Genomic DNA, 6,605 nt, shown 5'->3' with positions numbered 1-6,605 from the left:
CACACCCCCCACCAGTCCCCACCCCACCACAACCTTCACAGTGTCACAGGTCCCAAACATATGCTCTCAGGTGGTTTGTGCTCTGCCATCTCTCCAGATGCCCTGTTCACACCAGCACAGGCAGCCTTCGAGACCATCCCCTATCCCCTGCTCTCCTCTTCCAGGGAAGTGAACTCCTTCATACCCAGTGGAACGAGAAAGAAAACTAGATCCTGTGTATTTCTAAAAACTACAGACATGCCTATATTCCAACATAGTTTGTCCTTTTCTGTCCTGATTGACACACTTTTTACCTTCCCACCATATCTGTTCCCCATCAGCACCACTGCTTAACAATTACTTTCTCTGAAACATTGAAACTTCTCTTTTCCAACCCACCACAACACCCCTCTCACAACTCAGATCCCCAGGGCTAAAAGAGGCACAGTTGTTGGGCATATCTAACACAGGAAACCCAGGGTAGATGGTATTTTGCTTCACAGCCAAAGCAGAGTCCAGAGCTCTCAACTTCAGCAGTGTTTCATGAGTTACACTTCCAAATTGAAACATTTCAAAATGCAGGGACTTCAAAGACACCTATTTTTAATCAGTCTCTCAGCATTATTAACACTTTAGTTTCAGAGCAAGCAGCCCCTTGCAGCTCACTTTGGGCTCATCTGCAGCTGTCAAATAAGAAACATCAATGGAAGATTATTGTGCTGCCACACTAACATTGCAAGCTAACGTAGCCTTTTGGGCTGCATCTGCATAAGTGTTGCCCACAGAGAGGGTCTGTTCTGCACATCTTGCCTAGTACCTTGGAAAAGGACTCATCTCTGCTGGCAACAACCACGTCAGGATGGCTTCCTGCCCCCCAGAGACACCCAGTTTTGCACCCACCCTGGGCTAGACTTTGCTGCAAGAGGAGCCGCCAGTCTCGCCCACCTCCTCAGTGCAGCTTGGGAGGCACTTCATCCACACATGTCCCATGCAAGAACAAGGTTTATGATACTGGACAAAACTCTTCTGCTTGCATGCACTTCTGTGACCAAAACCCAGTAGCTGATCAGCCAACAGGACAGCCAACCCCAAGATAAGGGAAACAAGTTTGAGTTTCCAGACTGCGATAGCCACATGTCTCAGAGCTCCCCTGTTCATACCTACTGCTGCTGCAGCTCTCAGGTGACTGCTGCCCAGATCTCCAGGGAAACGAGTTTTGGTCATCCTGAAATCCCGCTGTCACTGCAGTTACCCGGGGTCTACACCACAGTCCTTTCCCTTCAGCCAAGATGAGCTTCCCGAGCCCAAAGCAGAGGTCCAGCAGTCTGACCCAGTGAAAAGTCCTTCAAGTGGCTGCTCATTTCCCACCATTGTGTTGGGTATGCAACCCAGCTCAGCAGCACAGCAGCTGACTCTTCACCACCTGGCTGCATCACTGCAAATGCAGTGTGTTAACTCTCAGCATCCTGGAGCACTATTCCCTCTCTGCCAGCTTGCCAAGGAGGGTGAGCTACTAGAGGCCGAGAGGAACGATGGGAATTTCCTGATTTCATCCACCTCTGAGAATCAGGTGCACAGCAAGTCCCATGCATCCTAGAGCACATGGAGCCTCAGCAAAAAGCTTTTCAGAAACATGTCCAGAGCATGACAACAAGCTTCACTGAAAAATAAAACACACCCAAAAAAACCTGTGTCAATTGGACTCACTGCTTCAGAAGGAAAGAATGTGGATAAACTTAATTTGGATCAGTTACGTTGCAAATCTCTGTGCATCAAGAGCATCTAACTTCCACTAAATCCAGCATCTACTGCATCCTCCTCTGGACCCAGCATCTCATGGGTCACACCCTTCCCTGTCACCAGGTTTCCTTTCCTGCCCTAAACCCACTCTTCAGCTCTGATCTAAAAGTCACAAAAAGCATTTTGGGTTATGAACTGTCTCACATGCCATTTGTACACCCTCCAGCACAGAAAGGTCCTGGGTCTCCTTGTCACATCTGCAATGCAATGGGAGCAGTTTCCAGCACTCCATGCTTGAGCCAGAGCAGGGGGCCTCATCTTTGCAACCCTTCCCAGACCATGAGCCACCATGACGTGTGGCTGACTGTCCTGGACAGGCCTTTGCCACTGCTGACTTAGCTTGACAGTGCCAGGGAGGAGGGGGAAATGAATCAGGAAGTGAGCAACAGCGAGAGGTGTATGTCCAAAAGACAGGGATGAGGCCAACTTTGGAAAATCACAATAATAGCGTGTAACACATGCCATCTTCAAAGGACTAATGAATCCCTACAAGGTTCCCCTGTTATTATTTGCATTTCACAGATGGGTATATTAAGATGCAGAAGGCCGCATTATCCTCTGGGTCACACCTATTTCAGTCTATTCATCCCTGGTCTTATGCTGGAATTCATCCCTGTGGTGCGAGAGATCCTCCCACAAGTCAAAACAACAATGCTATCTCTCAGGCAGGCTTGGTAGAGGAATCACTATTATCATCTATGGTCTGGTTTTCATAGCACACCAGACCGAGTGGTCCTATTGATCTCTCCTGGCCTTGAAGACTGATCAGCTTATCAATTCTTCCCTCCCACCAAGTTGAAGGGTACAAGAAGCTCTGGCTTATTGCTGGATTGGATTTTTTTTTTTAAATATATTTCTCTTTTTCTGTATGTGAAATATAAGACAGAGGAATCCGGGGGAGAGATGTATCCGAGTGCCTAACAGCATCCAGCCTCATTCCACCCAGCAGTCTCAGTGCCCATGGAAAGGTCCCATGTTCCAGCCAGGAGTCTCGCCACAGCTCAACAACTTTTGTTCACAGAAGAATGAAGCTGCCCTGGAAAGCCGCGCTTGCTGGGAGAGCAAAGTTGCTCCCCATGCTATAAGCAATGCCATGTGGGGTTGAAGATGCTGGAACCACCTCTGCATTCAGAGGGAGATCCAGCATCGAGGCAACGAGCTCTCCCTGCCAGCTCTGGGGAAGCAGCCTGCCATTCCTGCTGTCAACTCTTTCCAGGGCAGTATTTGATCATTAAAAATTGTTAGGCTGGAAATGGTAGATCAAAACCCAATTCCTGCAAGGCCTCAGCAAGAAACATCTGCAGAATGAAAGGATTTCACATGGCAAAGCACCATGGCATCCCACAGAGCTGCAAAGGGCTTGCAGCCTCAGAATGCCACCAAGATCTGTGCTTTGATGGGCCTTACCAGAGCTAGCTGATTTCACAGCCGTTAACAGTACTTGTAGCTTAGATAAGGGTAATCAAAATCTCATCATTCAGGGCGTAAACTGATCGCCTGCAGGGGTTAGAAAGGAATTTTACTTCATGTGCAGCATTGCATAACCACCCGGATTCATTGTGGGTATTTTCCAGCCTCTGTTGAGCACCAGCCATGGGCCACAGCTAGAAGTGAAGCATGGCACACCGGCCAAAAAGCTGGAGTCATCATGCAAAAACACACAGCCCCATTGTTTGGGAACAAAGTAGAAATTTTTCTGACTCTGGCTTCAACTCACACATGGAAATAAAAGACAATGACTATCACTGGGCTGCTGAAACAGCAGAATTTCAACAGAGGAGGAAAAATGTGTCCTGAGATTATTTTCCTGTGGACAGCGAGAAGAGTGCCTGAAGAGCCCATGAGCACAGCGCACAAAGGATTACGCAGCACGAAATGACCTGTTTGAGTAAAACTTCCCCATCCTGTGCTGCCAGCTGGACCCTGTAAGTGCCACTCCAATGAGGGGTACCAATAACCTACCCTCCAGTGAGGACTGAGCCCTTCCATGTCACCCAACAACCCTCATCACCAGCCATCCCCACCTGAACAATGAGGGACAAGAACATAGTGTTTTTCTCTCTGCAAAATTATTATTTATGTTTTATCAGTAGCAAAGGCTCTATAGGGTCAGAACTGGCCACAGGGTGTGGTGGCCTAAGTGCCAGTACCCATCACAGAAGGCCAAAAACACACCCCATGTGGGTGTTGGTTGCTCTTAGATTATGGTATCACCACACCCCTCTCTGCTAATTGCGCCATGAAACTGATCTCTACCCTGTCCCACAGCCAGCCTGATGGCAGGTACCTTTAGCCATGCATGTGATCCATTGCAGCACCAGCCGTTCCTCTGGAGGAACCTATGGGAAGACTGGACCCTGAATTTCTTTTCCCTGTAGGAGGTAACTGAGAATAAGGCATTTTATGCATGTATCTGAAAGACAACAGTGACATTACTAGAGGCATCTGCTGCCACGGATTCTGACTAGAGCTGCTTGCAAGCCAACAGGGATAACTTCTGAAGAAAACTGTCAACTTTCCACTAAAAAAAATAAGCAACTACAACCGTAAGTAGAATATGTTTGCATGAGAACTATGGATTTTTCCATAATCTTCTGTTTCTCCTTCTATACCCCCAAATTTAGGGGAGAGCATACAACTGACATGAATATTTGCATTTGGTCAAAAAACCCTATTTTTAAATTGAAAGCTGCAGAACGTCTTCAAGGCACCCTTTTCAGTCACTGTGCAACCTTTCCCCAATGTGCTCATGATGTGGCAGTGTCTCAGGAGGAGGAGACTTGTCCCTTTATGAGATGAAAAAAAGGTTTAAACACCTTTCTATGGGAAAGGGAGGCATGCTGTCAAATAGCATCATTACCTTCAATAGCGTCACTCTGGTTAATAAAGGAATAGTTCAGCCTTATCAAAGCTAATGGCACAGCCCTTGATGCTTCAGAGGGGAGAGAAATCACCAGAAATGCATCAGGATTTTGGGGAATCGCTTTAGGCACCTTCCAGCATCTCCAGCAGACACGGCTGACTGCCATGGCAGTCTTGGTCTTTTTTTCAGCTTTTCTTCTGGAGGAGAGCGAAGAGAGGAATGAGCTATCTTCCTTCTCTACATCACCAGGGACTGCACCTACACTGTTGGCTCCCCTTTTTGTTCTACACTTCTCTGGCCTCCCGCTTACCCTCCATCAAAAAGGGGGAAAGAACCTTTCCCAAGGAGTTTGTGGGTCTTTTGGCCTCTTTCATCCTGTTTGGTGCTGTCTGAAGCATTCCCTCAGCCACTGCAAGCCGTCCTCAGAGTCCTTTTGTCTGCTTGTCAAGCACATGCACTTCGTGGGAGCTCAGCACACATTTAACCCAACCTGTTTCCCCAAGGACTGTTATAAACCATGCCTTTTCCATAGGCACTCATCCTCACGCAGAACCCTGTTATCCCTGCAGCAGGAATGTGCTCACCACGGGAAGCCCTGAGGTTTACCTGATTACCTTTAACTACCTGTGGCTTTTTGCTTGCATTTAATAACACTGTTTCACACACAGTAGCCTGTGCACCCATATCCAACTTAATAAGCAACCCATTGCAGCTGGGTCACCAGTCTAGTGGTGGAGCAGACCAGCTAACAAATGCCTAATGACAGCAGTGGGAAGCAACATGTTCACCAGCAGTGATTGATTAGCAAACTGGCTAGTGGGAGTGGCACGTGGCAGACACCAACAGCATCCCAGTCCTGAAACAAGGCCAGGGAAAGATCTGAATCAGTGCTATTTCAGTTTTTTCAAGGAACATCTAGATCATGATCTGGCCCTTTTCATCACCAGTCAGTGCCTGGCAGAAGGGTAAAACCAATAAAACTGCAAATAGGCAGTATGCAGCAAAGGAGCCCAGGTCCCGTTGGTGTTCACCTTGTCCTAAAATATCCGATGTCTTGGCTGAATATACTCCAAGTGTTTGTCCATGAGGGTGCAGGACCAACAGCAAAATTGTCTTTCCTGGTGGACTGCTGGGATCTCCCAGCCTGTGGTCCCTTCCAGGGCTGGGTTTGTATTCACTCTTTGTTTCCAACTGAAAATAAGGCCATAATCCAACATTTGGGCTGCAGGAATGGAGCCTTCTGAATAGGATTTAGTAAGTTTGCATAAAGCTTGCATTTGCACCTTTTGTGGGAGCTGATCATGGAGCTGAGGATGATACCAGCTGTTGCACGTGAGTACATATGTACAAATGTGGCTACATTTTACATACAGCATGAACCAAAAAGGAGACCTCCCCTTTGCAGCACTGAAACAGGGAGCCCGGTGAGAACCCTGGGGCTGGGGAGCAGGGACCCAGCCGATGCCTCAGGAATTCCCCCTTCATTTCAATAGTCTCTGCTTGTAGGTCTCCTGCATTTGCAGAGTCCTTTTCCTTTCTGTCCCTCCTGAATCTGTTACATGTACACTTGATCTCTGTTGCTGCCTGTCCTACTATCCAGCTGCCTTCACTGCGGAGGTTCATCCTTGTGTGAGTTACTGCCCATCCAGAAGGTCTGTCCACGCATCACTGGCTCAGGACTAGATGCAACATACAGCTCTATCAGTGTCCAAATGCTATTTTCTTCTTGTATTCATTGCCGTACATGTTTGGTCCCATGGGCTGTTTGCCTGGTGTGCTGACTTTAGGGGACACACTTTGCCTTGTTAATCGCAGTTGTTGGAGATGCCATGGAGCCTGCTTCCAAAGTTGTAGGACAGATACACCCATGATTCACTCTGGCATTAACACTGTGCTACCTCCACAGAACACAGAAGTGGAAAGGACCTCCTGGGTCATCAAGTTCATCTGCCTGTCGTCACTA

The sequence above is a fragment of the Aptenodytes forsteri genome, unplaced genomic scaffold (assembly GCF_000699145.1).
Source record: "Aptenodytes forsteri isolate BGI_AS27 unplaced genomic scaffold, ASM69914v1 Scaffold54, whole genome shotgun sequence".
Taxonomy (NCBI): Eukaryota; Metazoa; Chordata; class Aves; order Sphenisciformes; family Spheniscidae; genus Aptenodytes; species Aptenodytes forsteri.
The sequence above is the reverse complement of the archived record's forward strand: the minus strand, read 5'-3'. Positions refer to the sequence as shown.